At 45.1% G+C, this 17,377-nt stretch overlaps 1 non-coding gene across 1 annotated transcript; it reads left to right on the plus strand.

Moving 5' to 3' along the window:
- Nucleotides 1-6,749: 6,749 nt before the first annotated feature.
- Nucleotides 6,750-6,943, plus strand: LOC112120793. The gene has a single exon (XR_002909227.1). It is a non-coding gene; the product is annotated as a U2 spliceosomal RNA (small nuclear RNA).
- The last annotated feature ends 10,434 nt before the right edge of the window (nucleotides 6,944-17,377 follow it).

The following is a 17,377-nucleotide window of genomic DNA, read 5'->3' on the forward strand; positions in this document are numbered from 1 at the left end:
CAGGAGCCGGCAAACAGGGCTGCTAACAGGGGAGTTTAAGTGGGAGTTTACAGGGGGAGGTGGAAGGGGAGGCAGGAGGGCGCGGCGCGCGGTGTGCTTTGTTGTCCCAGGAGCAGCAGGCAGAGACCACAGCAGCCATGAGCCAAGCAGCGGGGGACACTATGCAGATGATTGCATGCAGCAGCTGTGGTATGTACATGGTCCTCGCTGGGGAGCCTGAACAAAGGTATGTTTGCATGAAATGTCGCCTAATAGACCTGCTAGAGGAAAAGATTAGAGGGCTCCAGATGCAGGTAGATACTATGGTAGAGTTTAGAAGGGGATTCGAGCAGCTAATGGAGCAGAAGCTGGGTGTGGCAGAAGGGGAATGCTCAGGGGTGCAGGTGGAAGCACAGGCTATGGTCTGTGAGGGGGGAAGGTCAGGGGCAGAGCAAGATCAGTGGAAGCATGTGACTGTGAGGAGCAGGCCAAGGAAACGGAGGGCTAGTGAGGGGGGAATAGAACTCAGGAACAGGTTTGAGTGTTTGGATAACGAGGAAGAGAGGCAGCAGGTGGTAACTGATGGTGGGAGGCAGAGGAAGAAGAGAAGAGCGGCTGGTCCGATAGAGAGAGGGCAGGAGTTGATGGAGACAGCACCAATACCGGGCCCCAGTAGGATAGAGGATGGCACTAGGGGGACTATAAGGGAAAATAGAGAGACACAAGAGGTACGACTAGAGGGAACAGGGGATAGATTTGTACAGAGTACTGTCACCAGGCAAAGGCAGGTTTATGTGATTGGAGACTCCTTGCTGAGGAGGTTGGACAGGCCTGTGACCAGGGCGGACCCTGAAAACAGAAGGGTGTGCTGTCTGCCGGGCGCTAAGATAAGGGATGTGGACCTACGGTTGAAAAGGATCCTAAAAGGAGCAGGTAAGAACCCTTTGATCATCCTTCACGTAGGAACGAACGACACAGCTAGGTTCTCGCTAGAGAGAATTAAGGGAGATTACGCTAGGCTGGGGAAGACATTTAAGGAAGTGGAGGCTCAGATTATCTTTAGTGGGATTCTGCCTGTTCCTAGAGAAGGACAGCAAAGGGCTGACAGAATTGTGAGGATAAATAGCTGGCTAAGGGAGTGGTGCTATAAGGAGGGCTTTGGGATGTATGGCCACTGGGAGGCTTTCGGGGACAGACAGCTGTTCTCACGGGATGGACTTCACCTGAGTAGGGAAGGGAATAGACTTCTGGGAGGGAGGCTGGCTCATCTCATCAAAAGGGCTTTAAACTAGGAACTTGGGGGAGACGGTTGGGAGATGTTCAGTTAATCTCCATGCCAGATTCCAACACTGAAAAGGAGTGTGAGGAGATAAGCACAGACATAGGTAGGGGTAGGGAATTGGACATAAGAAAGAGGGGGCGGATGGACAGCATGGGGTCCGTTCCAAATTGCATAACTAATGGGAGAAAGGATAGACAGCATACGGTAAGATGTTTATACACCAATGCGAGAAGCTTAGGTAACAAAATGGAGGAATTGGAACTCCTGGTCCAAGAAATGAAACCTGATATCGTAGGAATAACCGAAACGTGGTGGAACGGTAGTCATGACTGGAGTACAGGTATGGAAGGGTATGTGCTGTTTAGGAATGACCGGAAAAAAGGTAAAGGTGGGGGAGTGGCATTATATGTCAATAATGAGCTAAAATGTAAAGAAATAATAAGTGATGGAATGGATAAGACGGAGTCTGTATGGGCAATAATTACACTGCATAAAAGAACTACTAGAGCCTCCCCCGAGATAGTGCTTGGGGTGTGCTATAGACCGCCGGGATCTAGCCTGGAGGCGGACAGAGAACTACTTAATGTTTTTAGGGAAGTAAAAACTGATAAGAACTGTGTCATCATGGGGGACTTTAACTTCCCAGATATAGATTGGGTAACAAATGCTAGTAACAATAACAGGGCTCAGATGTTCTTAGACGTGCTAGCAGATGAATTCCTTCATCAAGTAGTAACTGAACCGACGAGGGGGGATGCCATTTTAGATTTAGTGCTGGTGAGTAGTGAGGACCTCGTTGAAGAAATGGTTGTAGGGGACAACCTTGGCTCGAGTGACCATGAGCTAATTCGGTTTAAACTAAATGGAAGGATTAACAGAAATGATACTGTAACTAAGGTTTACAATTTCAAAAAGGCCAACTTTAATAAATTAAGGCAACTACTTAGGGAAGTGGATTGGGCTAACATACTTAGGGATCTAAAGGCAGATGACGCCTGGGATTATTTCAAGCAGAAGTTGCATGAGATGTCTGAGGCCTGTATCCCGAGAAAGGGAAAACGATTAGTGGGCAGGAGATTTAGACCTAGCTGGATGAGCGGGAGTCTCAAAGGGGCGATTAAGAAAAAACAGAAAGCGTACAGAGAATGGAAGAAGGGAGGGATCAGCAAGGAAACCTACCTTAGTGAGTTTAGAGCATGTAGGGATGCGGTGAGAAAGGCCAAAAGTCGTGTAGAGTTGGACCTTGCAAGGGGAATTAAATCCAATAGTAAAAGGTTTTATAGCCATATAAATAGGAAGAAAACTAAGAAAGAGGAAGTGGGACCGCTGAAGAATGTGGATGGAGTGGAAATTAAGAATAATCTAGGCATGGCACAATATCTAAATGAATATTTTGCTTCGGTCTTTAATAAGGCTAATGAAGGGTTTAGGAATAGAGGGAGTAGGACAGAGGGGAATAGAGGAGGGGGGATAGACATTACAGTATCAGAGGTGGAAGCCAAACTTGACCAGCTAAACGGGACTAAATCGGGCGGACCGGATGATCTTCATCCTAGAATATTGAAGGAACTGGCGCGAGAAATTGCGAGCCCCTTGGCGACAATTTTTAATGAATCTGTAAACTCGGGGGTGGTACCGTTGGACTGGAGAATAGCTAATGTGGTTCCTATTTTCAAGAAGGGGAAAAAAAGTGACCCGGGTAACTACAGGCCTGTTAGTTTAACTTCTGTAGTATGTAAGATCTTGGAAAAAATTTTGAAGGAGAAAGTAGTTAAGGACCTTGAGGTGAATGGCAATTGGGACAAATTACAACATGGGTTTACGAAAGGCAGGTCGTGCCAAACCAACCTGATCTCCTTCTTTGAGAAAGTAACAGACCTTCTAGATAAAGGAAATGCAGTGGATCTAATATACCTTGATTTTAGTAAAGCGTTTGATACAGTTCCGCATGAGGAATTATTGGTTAAATTGGATAAGATGGGGATCGATAGGAAAATCCAGAGGTGGATAAGGAACTGGTTAAAGGGGAGACTGCAGCGGGTAGTACTGAAAGGTGAACTGTCAGATTGGAGGGAGGTCAGCAGTGGGGTTCCTCAAGGTTCAGTTCTGGGTCCGATTTTATTTAATCTATTCATTACTGACCTCGGAACCGAATGTAGGAGTGGGCTGATAAAGTTTGCGGATGACACAAAGTTGGGAGGCATTGCCAACTCGGAGAAGGATCGGGATATTCTGCAGGGAGACTTGGATGACCTTGTAAATTGGAGTAATAGTAATAGGATGAGATTTAATAGTGAGAAGTGTAAGGTGATGCATTTAGGGATGACTAATAAGAATTTCAGTTATAAGCTAGGGACACATAGGTTAGAAGTGACTGAGGAGGAGAAGGACCTCGGAGTCCTGGTTGATCGCAGGATGACTATGAGTCAGCAATGCGACGTGGCTGTGAAAAAAGCTAATGCGATCTTGGGATGCATAAGGCGAGGTATTTCTAGTAGGGACAGGGAGGTGCTGCTTCCGTTATACAAGGCGCTGGTGAGACCTCACTTGGAGTACTGTGTGCAGTTCTGGTCTCCTATGTTTAAAAGGGATGAACTGAAACTGGAACGGGTACAGAGAAGGGCAACTAGGATGATCCGAGGAATGGAAAACCTTTCCTATGAAAGGAGACTCGAGGAGCTTGGTTTGTTTAGCCTAACCAAAAGAAGGCTGAGGGGGGATATGATTGCTCTCTTTAAATATATCAAAGGGATAAATACCAGGGAGGGAGAGGAATTATTTCAGCTCAGTGCTAATGTGGACACGAGAACGAATGGATATAAACTGGCCGTGGGGAAATTTAGGCTTGAAATTAGACGAAGGTTTCTAACCGTCAGAGGGGTGAAATTTTGGAACAGCCTTCCGAGGGAAACGGTGGGGGCGAAAGACCTCTCTGGCTTCAAGATTAGGCTAGATAAGTTTATGGAGGGAATGGTTTGATGGGATTACGTGATTCTAATCAATTAGGCAATAACGGCCATCGCTGGTAAAATGAGGGTCTGGCTAGAGAATCTTGCCTGTATGCTCGGGGTTCTGCTGATCGCCATATTTGGGGTCGGGAAGGAATTTTCCTCCAGGGTAGATTGGCAGTGGCCCTGGAGGTTTTTCGCCTTCCTCCGCAGCATAGGGCAGGGGTCGCAAGCTGGAAGATTCTCTGCGACTTGAAGTCTTTAGATCACGATCTGGAGACTTCAACAGCAGAGTTAAGGGAAAGTGGGGGGGGGGTCAGCTTTTGTGGCCTGCATCATGCGGGGGGTCAGACTAGATGACCATATTGGTCCCTTCTGACCTTAAAGTCTATGAGTCTATGAGCTCCTGGCTTTCTCCCGGGTCCTGCTTGGGCCTTGCAGTGAAAATGAGCAAGTGAGCGATAGGGAGGGAGAGTGCAACAGAGGGATGGGGGATGGAGTGAGTAGGGGGCAAGGCCTCAGGGGTCTCGGTGGAAGAGGCAGGGCGGGGCAAGGGTGTTTGGTTTTCTGCAATTAAAAAGTTGGCGACTCTTAGCCCCCACTGGTTCCTTCTGTACCCCCCATTCCTATTTCTTCTCTTTCATTCTGGGAGACAACTAAGGTGTCAACATTTTAAACCCCATTGGGAGGCTGGGCAGAGCTGAGATGGGGATATTAATGGTTGCCATCAAGCAGTTCTTTGTATGTACTGTAGATAATTACATAGGTAGCTAAAAATGCTGGGACTGCTAACCAGATGCAAAGGGCTCAGTGTGCCCCTTTGGTTTTTCTAATTTTTAACAAAGTCAACAGGGTTCTGCCTACTGATGCCTAGAACATTCTCTGAAATTTTAGAATTGATCAGATGCTGTGTTCAGAAATTATCATCTGACAAACAGAAATGCGACTGAGTTGTGTGTAAGACCACACAAGCGTGGTCAAACAAATCTTAATGTGATGCTTAGCATGGTATGTTTTATGGACTCTCTAGGTCGTGACAGCAAAAACCAGAAAGATTTATTCAAATATATAAAAAGCACATTGGGCAGTGACATACAGGAAATACACGCAAAAGTTTGAAAGAATTTAAAACTAGCCTTTTTGCAAAAATCCTATTCAAACTCATGCTGAGCCAGTTAATGACCCATAATTAAATTTGCCTATGGTTAGCCACTAACATTTGAAAAATTTATGTGTGTGAAACTGACAAAACTTTCAGGAATCCAGCTCTAATGCTACAGTTGAGCAATATTAGAAACCATGAATCAGCACTCGAAATATTTTATGGCCATCTTTTGTCAAATTTAGATTTTGAAATCCAAGTGTTTTACAATATCAATTTTAAATATGGAAAATGTGACATTAACCCAAAGTGTATCTGGAAGGTGAAGTGCTTTAAATAATCAGGGCAAATTCAACTGGCAAATATGCCAGCATAAATCCAGAGCAGCTCCATCAACTCCAGTAGAGCTATTCCAGATTTTTGCTGGCATATCAGACAATAGAATTTAGATCATTACATTTAATCATTGCCAAAGGCCATATTAAAGCTAGAATCCCAACTCTTACAAAAAGCACCATGAAATCTTGGACAAGGAGATGTATTTTATAAGCATATTTTAAATGAGAGCTGAATGTCTCCTGGCAACTGGTCTGAAGCTTTCATTCTGCTTTACTTGTGTGTGTGTGTGTGTGTATATATATTATTCATAATAATATTCTTACGTGTCCTCTGCATTCTTAGCACTATTATTTTTATCACTACAAAGAGAAGACACTTGCATTTCTTGAATTATCACACTTCCACATGAACTGTCACTGTGCTATAGTTACACTTCCTTCTACCTTGTCCCTTTTGGAATCACTGTGTAATGTAATATTTACCTGATTAGACTTTTGTAGTTCTTCAATTTATGCTTTGCTTAAATCAGTGCTGTCAAAAATACATTTTTCATACTGTTTGAAATCAAATTTATTGTTTACAATAAGCCTTTGGCATCCAGGGACATCAACCCTTTTATTTAAAGTTTTGTTTTTGTGTTTGTTCTCCAAGTTGTTTAGTGAGGCTTGGCTGCTGATTTTGTTTTACATAGTAATTTAATTATTTTTAATAAACAAATATAGAGGGCTTAATCTTGTTCTTGGATAAGCATGCACATCCAAGAGCTGAATTTGTGGAATTACATGGACTGTGTCAAGAGACTGGCTTTATCATACCTAAAGTATCCTTTTAACCTGAACCATAACTCGATAAAGTTATATTTATATTGTAAACCCTTGCCTGTCATGGTGGAGGCTTTCAACTGAGATAGATAAAAACAATATTTGAGCTTTCAGTGTGTGGAACTGAACTGTGTTTTCACCATGTTCCCAGACAATGGAACACTTCTACTAAAATGGCAAACTGTAGCACAAAAAATATTATTTGGTTCTGTCTGCAATGGCAACAACCCTGGATTGTTATATTATAACTCCTGCCTAGTAGGAATTCCAGTGCAGATACAACTTCTTGGCTCCTTGGAGCTAAGATCAAAGTGTAGTGTCTGTTCTTATCAGTTTAATATCTGATATGTCCTTTATTTGAGGACTATATATTAAATTGATTTTTGAAATAGGGGAATGGAACAGGAGCTTGCTCTGTCTCTCCCATGCATTGACCTGGTATTGCAGTGCCTCCAGGATTGGTGCATCTCCTTTTGGGGAGAATCTTCTGGTTAACTGTGACAATGCTTCTTTAAAGCAGATTTTTTTTAAGTAGTTGAAAAATCTGAAGTCTCTAGCGCTTTGGTTTCTTTATGACAAAATATTGTTACAATTTCTTGGGAGTGTTTTGTGAGTCTATAGCTGTGAAGTTCTTTGTCTTGCTAGAGGATTATTTAAGAAGCTGGGATCCTTCTTTCTGCTGTGAATCTTTTCAACAGTATGAGGGACAAATGCTTTCCACACTCTGGGTCTGGTGGGGAGATGGTTGGTTGTTTTTTTGTTTGGGGTTTTTTTGGTGTGTGTGGGGGGGCAATTGGTAATATTTGAGGTCACACATAAAAAAAATTGGGGGGGGGAGGTTTGAGCATTGGCCTGCTAAACCCAGGGTTGTGAGTTCAATCCTTGAGGAGACCATTTAGTGATCTGGGGCAAAAATCTGTCTGGAGATTGGTCCTGCTTTGAGCAGGGGGTTGGACTAGATGACCTCCTGAGGTCCCTTCCAACCTTGATATTCAATGATTCTATATAGTACCACAGGTGTGTATGGCAGCTTACACTACAGCAGCTATCAAGGCAGGGAATGTATATAATAACTTTGCTGCATTAGGTTAGCAAATCAGTTTTGCATGACTGGTGTTCTCATAATAACAGGTAACACAGGTGAAGGGAAAGGTGGCTGGCAATGAATGACTAGGTGTGATCCTAAGAGCTTTTAATGCCCACTGTCATAGGGTACACTGTCTCTCATCAGACCCAACCAACTCACTACACTCAACACTCTGACATGGTATTTATCCAACAGGTATCATATGCAAGCTAATACACTGGTTATTAATATAATTGTAAAATGTGTTAACATTATATGTGAAGTCATGAATTTCCTCTGTACGATGTTACTAAAACATATTTAAGACCAGACAACCTAGCCTAGATAAAGGGTGATCAAGTATGTCATAGACAAATGTTTCTACTGATTTCACTGGGCTTCAGATTGGATCCTGAAGGAGATGGTGCTTGCAATTATGTTTGAAATATTTGAAATTTCTTTTTCCAATAGCATGCAAGTAGTTTCTTCCAAATTCTGAATTTTTCTTCCCAAACCTATTAACTTAGGCTAGAGTATGACCAGTCCTAGGCTGAGTTCTGCACAATTGGACTCCTGTATCCTCAAACAGCACCAGGACCAGCCTATAATATCTCCCAATCCAAACACCTGGTCTCTGAATTTCTTCCCTATGAATTATAAAACCATTCTGCTTTTTCTGCAAGGAAAAGATCTGTCTGCTTGGGAAAAGGACCATTGAAAATCCCTTCTCTCCCCTTTAAAGAATGTAATACGCTTTCTTAAGGAAAAATAATTAACAGAGGGTACCGGAAAGAGATCTGTTGCTGTCCTTAAGAGGGCATGGAGCCACTCTGGGGTGGTTAATCTCCAGGATAATCCTGGTACAGTGCTTCTCTAGTGAAGGGAATGTTTTAGGACAAGTCTAGTACCCTTTCATGAAGGCTAAGACAGAGTGTGGGAAGAGGAGTTTAGATTTGACTTCTTGGCTGCCTCAGAATCCGAGTGTCATCTTTTCTGTGTAGAGGCAAGAGGACAGTCAAGCCCGACAGGGCAGCCCAAGGATGAGGGGCCTTCAAACAGAAAAGGGGAATAAGCAGCCATCCCCATCCCCCTTGTGGAAGAAAATGCAGTCTTCACTCTTAGGTTGTTTGCAACATGTCAGAGACAGTTTATTCTCAAGCAATTGCAAGGGGGAGAGTGCATACGGAAGGGATTCCCCCTTCCTAGGCAGGTCTCCGCCAGATAAACAATTACGGCAAGCATTTATACCTTTTGTTGCATACAATAATGATCAACAGCCGCATCTTGTTTATATATATTCCTTCCTGATATCTTACTTTTCTCAATAGTTCCTGCTACAGTCTGCGTTCCATTCTTATCTAACACAAGGTCAAACAGCATCTCTTACAGTTTTCCCACTCGCTTAGGCTTTGCCTTGAAGTCTTGCGTTATTAGTTAGCCTAACTCTTGCTCTATTCTGATTGAAAACTCAGATGTCTACATCCAAATTCCCTTTATCCCTTTTTCCACTTCCACACTCCCCCCCTTTTGTGCTTCCAGCACAACTATCAGTCTTAAACTTCCATTTTCATTAACACTTGTATTTCTGATTCTAGATCAAATGGTTTAGCCTCATAGGTTTTGGTTGGATGCAACAACAATGCATGGTTAGTATGAACATAGAAGGTGTTATTATTATTACATCCTTTACAACAACAATAACCTAACCCTAAACTGAATAACAACAATAAAAGCATTAACCATTGTAATAATATGATGGGGTTGTTGTATAGCCTTAGTCACAAAACACAATACATCATAATTAGTACATGAAGTAGACACTCTATAGGCTGTATGAAAGGCATACTTTTCAATTTGATACAGGTTTTGGAGCATATGAATTTGCCCTTGTAATTCAGAGATTTTCTGGAACTCTGGTAGGAGTGAAAGCAAATTTTGGAACCTAGGTACTAAGACAGTCCAATTAAAGGGTATCTGAAACCTAAGGGCTGATAGAATTTTACAATCCGCAGGCCAATAAATAATATAATTGCCTGCAGCAGTGGTGAGATTAAAATGTGTCTTGTAAAGTGGTGGCCTTAACATACACACAACTTTCATTAGCTTGGAAAAGCAGGTGTCCTGTCAGGGTAGTTCCTTGTCCCATAACCTCCCGACAAACATTGTCATGAACAGTGACAACTTCCCCGGGCTTCAGTTTACATACACACTGAAGCTGTGGGGGTTCTAATGGCCAGAGTGTCCATTGACTCCCTATCCAAATATCGGGTGTTATTCCAGGAGCACTAATTATAAATCGGCTAGGCGTACCAGGTGGTTTAATTTCCCAAATATCACAGTGAATTATCCAATCCCACATGCATCCTCCCCACGGACCTGGCAGGATTCGGTATGTGGGAGCCCACACTCCTCCAACCGGCCTGTATGCTTGGAAAGAGCACTGTGAGCATCTGCACTTCCACCCTGAAAATCTCCAAGTATGTCTCCATGGCCACAGATCAGATGGCATTCCTGAAGCACTAGTAAGGGCAGTGGGCCAAGCCTGATGCTCAAGATCACTCCGAATGGCCATGAGATGGTCATTCAGAAAATTCTGAATTTCTGAACATGCCAGATCCCACTGCAATTCCTTTCCTGCCTCAGTGATATTCAATACAATCTCTGTCAACAGCTTCTGGGTCATTGAACTAAGGGCAGAAATAACATGCAATTCACCAACCCCAGCCTGTACCTGGGTTAACTGTGCTCCAGTAATAAAACCAGTGGCTTTTCCAGTTGCTCTAATTTCTCATCATGTTGTTGGCCTTTGTAAATATTCCAAATTGCTGCTGCACTATTGGCACCATCCCATAGGGATCACTAAGGTGTAAAGGCCTTGGCCATTGGGTTTCATCAGAGTATATGGTATTGTCTGTATTAGGATGTGTTACGGGGTGGTAGTGGTAGTGAGGATAATGGCAGGGGCAGTGGTCGTGGCAGCAAGGCGCCTTTGGTATTTGTCATCTGAAAGCCAATTAGGGAGGGCTATACATTCTGAAAGTACTTGTCCGAAAGCACAAAGCCCAGTTCCCGGAATAAACCCAAACCACCATTCAAAACCACAGTCCCAAGCACGGTTCCCACAAGTTCCTCCCTGCCAGGTTACGATACTCCATCTCTTCCACCAGACCCAATTCTTAATGTCTTTTGTAGTCAAGAATCCCTGTACTTTGGTGGTTTCAGCAGGACGAACATACCTTCTTCTTCTTCTTTCCTGGAATAGTCGTGGTTCAGCATCATACAGGGGAGAGGTTACCAACACGTCACCCTGTAATAACTGGGTTCCTCCAGCAGATGGTGAATGTACGGTGGTTCTGTTAGTGGACAAGGGAGAGGTTACCAGTACTTCACCTACTCCTGCTGTCCAGAAGGAGGAAAAGAAGTACCAGAAGGAGGGACAGCCTGATCAGCAGTTGGAGGGTCATCTCAAGGTGGAGGGGCCTTCTTGCAGTGAGATGCATGGGTCCAGGCAGTTAGTCCTTGGCACTTCACAGCGGTATTGGTAGTTAACAGGACTTGGTAGGGGCCTTTCCAGCGTGGTGTCAGAGCGGTCTTTTACTGATGGACTTTTATGTAGACCCAGTCTCCTGGTTCTGTTGCTTAGGATCTTTGGATAGTGCTTCTTTTACCTGTGTATAAAAAGACCTGACACATTTCATTAGTGCCTGGCAGTAATTAAGCATTGTATCATCCATCAAATTCATTCACTGGCAAGGGCCAGTGGGGGCGCAGCCGGTAGTCACATTGGGCGCCCTGTCAGGATCTCATGTGGGCTAAGTCCAGTCTTTCAGTTGGGAGTGGCCCTCAAACTCATCAATGCTAATGTCAGGGCATTTGGCCATTTTAAGTTTGTTTCTGCACAAATCTTGGCCAGTTTGTTTTTCAGAATCCCATTCTGATGTTTCACTGTCCCAGCAGACTGCAGGTGGTGGGGACAGTGGAGGTTGTGTTGAATCTGTAAGGCTGCACATAACTCCTTTACAATCTGTCCAGTAAAATGAGTACCATGATCACTGTTGATACTCACAGGTATGCCAAACCTTGGAATGAAACCTTTAAGCAAAATTTTCACAACAGACTTGGCGTCTGCCCTTCTGCAGGGGAAGGCTTCAACCCAGCTTGAAAAACATCAACTAATACTAAAACATACTCATAGTTACAACATTTAGACATTTTAATAAAATCAATCTGAATATTTTCAAAAGGTCCCCAAGGTGTGTGCTGCTTTTCTAGCTTTAACTGCTTTTCCAATATTATATTGCTGACTCTCCTCCCTCAGTGAGTCTCCAGGAAAGGCAGATCAGCACTGTATGTGGCCAACACTGTTGCAAGCATCACAAAGCATTTTGGGAAGGGTCAAAGGTGTGTGAGTACAAAGTGGAAGTTTCCTTTGCAGGTACGAGAGGCCGAGGGGGAAGAGAAGAAGAAAGGAGCAGAGAACGAATGAATTCAACACTGCAGCTAGCAAACTCAGTCCGAAAATAAGACACTGGCTCCCGCCCAAGGACACTGTCATAGCCGAGACTTGGCTGACAGCCGAGAAAGACAGGGGCTTGAATGTGCCCAAAAGAAATCCAGCTGCACAGGCCTGCAAAATAGCAAGGCCAGCAGGAAGGAAAACAGCAGATCTAAGACTACAGAGATGGAAAACACCAACTACCAGGCAAATTAAAATTAGGTGCATACCAATCTCGTTAACTGCAGCAATCATCCCCCTTTGCTCACGTGTGCCATCCAGTGGTGCACGCGAGCAAATAGGGCAAGAGCACCTGAGGAGCAACCAGGCAGCCATTCAGGGAGCACCAAAGGTGATCAGCAGCACTCCAAGAACATTTCTCAGCTTTTGGTGCAGCCTCTGTCACGTATATTGAAACTTTAGTATTTCCTGATAGTATCCAAACCACTTTGTATTCCAAGTTGGATAAAACAAGTATCTGTATTTAGCTCTAACCCTTCCATTTGGTTTTGAACTAAGCTGTCCAGTAGAAAATTAAACACAACAATTCTAGGCACAAGACAAAACACCACAAGGACATAGAACACAGAACACAATTTCTATTTCCTTGACATTCCTTTCGTACATTTTGGGTGGTTACATTCCACTAGACACCCCGTATGTTTTTTCTAATCCGACTAAAATGTTTATAGCCAAAAGATTTTAATTAAATAGTCTCTTTGCCTGGATTTATTTACAGACATTTCTTTGGAAAAGGGCCCATTTTTCCTTCAGAATGGCTGCAAAGAAACCAAGAATTCTTTTTCTTTTTAGCGTTTTTACAAAATCCAACTAATAACGCTGTAGTTGCTGGAGGGAATTAACTTCTTACTTTTTTTCCTTAAATCACTTGCTTATTTTCCCAAAACGACACCCCACTCAACTCAGATTTTGCCATTCAAATTATTGTTCCAGGGGTTTAAATTCCCCATGCCTATACTTACTGCTTTCCCTTAGTCCTGCCCCCATGCCCCTCAGGGCTTCCAATCGGTGTTCAATTTTTTTTTTCTTCTCTGCCTGAGTGTCTGCTTGTCTGGGCCTGATCCTTTTTTCCTTGCTGCACCATCCCTTTCCTTGGGCACAGGCTTTGTTCCACTACCAATTTAGCAAGGAGGGTGGTCTTCTCAACTAACTCCCACCCCTCCTGGGTCCTGTTCTTAAACATTCTCACTCACAAGGCTACCTGAGTCCTCCCCCGTGAGGTTTACCACCTGGACAGAACGCACGGCCAATTGGCGTTTTAACTGTTCAATTTTCTCTAGCTGTCAAGTACACATCTCTTCCCTTTTCCCCAGCTCCTCTAATTGCCCGGTACTGCTACGACCGGGGGTAGGAGAGACCGAGAGAGAGAGGTGGACTGGAGGTTATCCTGTGCACAGGTAGTCCAGAGGAACGCTGCAACAAAAAAATCTCCAACTTGCTTCCACTCTTGGGTTTTTCGCCCTGGGGTCTCTTGGGGCATCCCTTTCAGAGACCTTTGCTCAGTATTCCAGTGCAGGCCGGCTGCCTGTGGCTTCTTCAGCATCCCCAAACCACAACGGCTCCAGGGTCGCAAAGGCAGACTGTTGGGTCTCACTGGGCGGCCAACCTTTGCAAATGTAATCTCAGTCCTGTAACTTGTGTTGTAACATATACTGATAGTACATACAATGCAACGAAATATTAATGTTTAGAATATCTAGATCTTTAGAATAATAGCTCACAAGGCATACTTTGTACAAAACATATCATAATTATATAAGAGTGGTGAAGATGGGGAGGGGGGGGTGCCAGGGTGTTGCTTTGGGGCACAGAGTGTCACAGGTACATCTAGCCCAGTATCCTGTCTTCCACAGTGGCCAATGCCAGATGCCTAAGAGGGAATGAACACAGCAGGTAATCATCAAGTGATCCATCTCATGTGGCCCATTCCCGGCTTCTGGCACACAGAGGCTAAGTATACCATCCCTGCCCATCCTGGCTTATTTACTTCCAATCACACCAGTCATGATTTTATAGACCATTATCATCTCCCAGGAAAAGTCCCAGTCTTATTAATCTCTCCTCAGATGGAAGTTCGTATTCTTCGAGTGTTTGCTCATGTCCATTCCCACATAGGTATGTACGCACCATATGCACTGTCGCCGGAAGGATCAGTGGTATCAATTGGGTCTGCTCTGGCACCTCCTGGAGTCACGCCCTTATGGCGCTGTATATAGGGGCCTGTCAATCCACTGCCTCCTTAGTTCTTTCTTTCAGCCTGTGATGGCCACTGGAACTGGTCTTTCTTGCTCTGCAAGGACTTCCCAGTGCATGTTTGTCTTTCTCCTGTAAATGGTTTAATAAAACAGTAGCACTTATAGTAGTAGCTGTCAGTCATAGAGTAGGACCCTGCTTCACGACCTCCACCCCGACACCGGGGTGTGCTTGGTATCCTGGATTCAAGCTGGTTGAGGTTTGCCACAAGTCTCTGCCTCACATATTAGGTTAAAGCCCACCTTTGTGACCGGTGCAAGTTTTGTAATCCTTTCAAACCCTGGACCCAGAAAGAAAGGCACCAAAAACTTAAATTCCTTCTAACCAGAGCAGGCGTGGCCAACCTGAGGCTCCGAAGCCACATGCGGCTATTCAGAAGTTAATATGCAGCTCCTTGTATACAGGGCCGGCTTTAGCAAGAGCGGGGCCTGACTCCTGGGGGTGGGGCTTGCAGCCAGGGGGCTTGCATCCCGCCCCCAGGAATCGAGCCGCGCTCTGGCTGGGTTCGCCGGGCTTGGCGGCCGGAGCCGAGCAGAGCCGCGGGGGCCGGGCCGGAGCCGAGCCTCTGGGGCCGGCGCGCTCGGCCGGAACCAGGGCCGGACTGGGCCACGCCTCCCTGGAGCCCTTCTCGCGCTCCCCGTCACCCCAGCTTACCTGGTGCTGCCTACCCGCCCCTGCTTCTTTTTAGTCTTCCCGTGAACCTCTGATTCGCGGGAAGCAGGGAGGGAGAGGAGCAGGGGGTGGAGCGTTCAGGGGAAGGGAGGAGGGGGAAGTGAGCGGGATGGAGAGCTGCGGCCCGGGGCCCTCTTAGTGCGGGGCCCAATTCAGCCAAATCGGCTGAATCGGCCTAAAGCCGGCCCTGTTTGTATAGGCACCAACTTTCCAATGTGCCGGGGGATACTCACTGCTCAACCCCTGGCTCTGCCACAGGCCCTGCCCCGCTCCCCCCCTTCCTGCCCACTTCCCTTAGCCTGCCTTGCCCTAGCTCCTCCCCTGCCCCCCTAGAGCCTCCTGCACAACATGAAACAGCTGATCAGGAGGTGCGGTGAGGGAGGGGGAGGCACTCACCCGTAGGGCTGCTGGTGTGCGGGAGGCGTTCGGAGCGGGGTGTGCGGGTGGGGAGGGGAAAGGACTGATGACGGCTGATGACGTATTACTCTGGGTCTTTGGCAATGTAGATTCTGGCTCCTTCTCAGGCTCAGCTTGGGGGGCAGCGTGCCGACTCAGCACCGAGCACCTCGGCTTCTTTCAGCAGTGTGCCGCCCTCTGTGAGGGACCAGCACCACAGCCCTACCTTTCCACTACCAAGGAGGACTTCTCATCAGTGTCCAGGGACTCACAGCACCGCCAGAGTCCACCGAAGCAGAGGAGATCTGCACATGTGGACACAACATACCAGTCCCATTTACCAGTACCACGAAAGAAAGAACGCAAGGCAGCTCGCGGCGTTTCCCTACCCTGAAGCCTGTGAACACAAGGACACCGGCAGAACGACACCAATGCAGGGCAGTTCAGGCACAGCAGTTTCCAGTGTGGAACAATTGACTCCAGCCCCAGAGCCTTTGGACTCACTTCCGGGAGAGAACCACGGGAGCTCAGGACTGGAACTCCCAGCTACAGCTGCCTGGCTGAAGGAGGGAGGAGAACCTTGAAGAAGGGTGATGAGCCCCCCCACCCGCTCCCCGCTGGGAGGGGATTCGGAATGCGAGACAACTACGCTGGTAGGTCGCTTCGTGAAAATTACAATGAGAACGTCATTACTGATCAGTTCTTAAAAACATTAGTCATCGACTCGCCATGTTAAAGCAATTGGAACTCTCTTCTGAGCATTTGGAAGCGATCGGTTCCTGAACATGACAGACACACCAAAACTCACACCGACAAATGTCTCGGAGAAGCTTCATTTCTAAAGCAGTTTGATTTCTTTTCTGAGCATTTGGGGCAGATGTGTTAGTGAAAATTAGAAACAAAGAGCCAGTACTTACTGATCATGTCTTGGGAAAAATTACTCATAGAATCTTCATGCTAGGCGTTTATCTTGATCATTTAGAAGAGATCGGTTCGTGAGACATACAAGAATGCAAAAGGTAATTACCCATCAGTGCTTTGTGAAATTTCTCCTGGAAGTTTCATCTAAGAGCCACTAGAATTCTATCTAGATGATTTGGAAGAGAGCAGAGCATCAAAACTAAAACAAAGTAAAACTCATTCCTGATCAATGCTTGTGAGAAAGTTCTCATGGAATCGTCATTCTAAAGTAGTTAGGCTCGGGTCCTGCGCATTAAGGGTATATCAGTACGTGAAAATTGCAACCAAAGCAAAACTCATTAATCAATGTTGGGGGAAAAGGTCTCCTTGAATCTTCATTTAAAAGCAGTGACGATACTGTCCTGGGCATATGGGGAAGATTAGTTCATGAACATAAGAAAAAAAGAGAAAGTCCTTAACTTCAGTACCTGTAACACGTTTCTCAGGGATCGTCATCGCAAAGCCATTTGGATTCTCTCCTCATCGTTAGCAAGCGATCGGTTAGTGAAAATTAGAAAGCAAGCGAAACTCATTACTGAGCACTGTGGATAAGCCATTTCTCGGAGAGTCTTCATTTTAAAGCAGTTAGGATTCTCTCCAGAGAATTAGGGGGTAGATCGCTTTATGAAGATTACAAACGAAGCAAGATGCCTTACTGATCAGTGGTGTTGTGAAATTACTCAGTGACTCTTTCTTGTAAAGACATCACGATACAGTCCTGATAATTTAGCAGAGATCAGTTCGTGAAAATTACAACCAAAGCAAAATTCATTACTGATCACGGAGAGTGACAAATTTCTTGGAGAATCGCCATTATAAAGGAGTTTGAAGTTTCTTCAGAGTATTTGGGGAAGATTAGTTAGTGAAAATGAGAAACAAAGAGAAAGTTATTAGTGATTGGTGCTTGTGACAAATTGCTCATGTTATCTTCACCTTGAATCCAGATTATTTGCAGGCGATCAGATCGTGACACTTACAAACAAAGCAAAACGCATTACTGAGCAGAGCTTGTCACAATTTTTTCTAATGGATTCTTCATCTTA

The sequence above is a fragment of the Terrapene carolina genome, unplaced genomic scaffold, assembly GCF_002925995.2.
Source record: "Terrapene carolina triunguis isolate 2854851 unplaced genomic scaffold, T_m_triunguis-2.0 Scaffold742, whole genome shotgun sequence".
NCBI lineage: Eukaryota > Metazoa > Chordata > Testudines > Emydidae > Terrapene > Terrapene triunguis.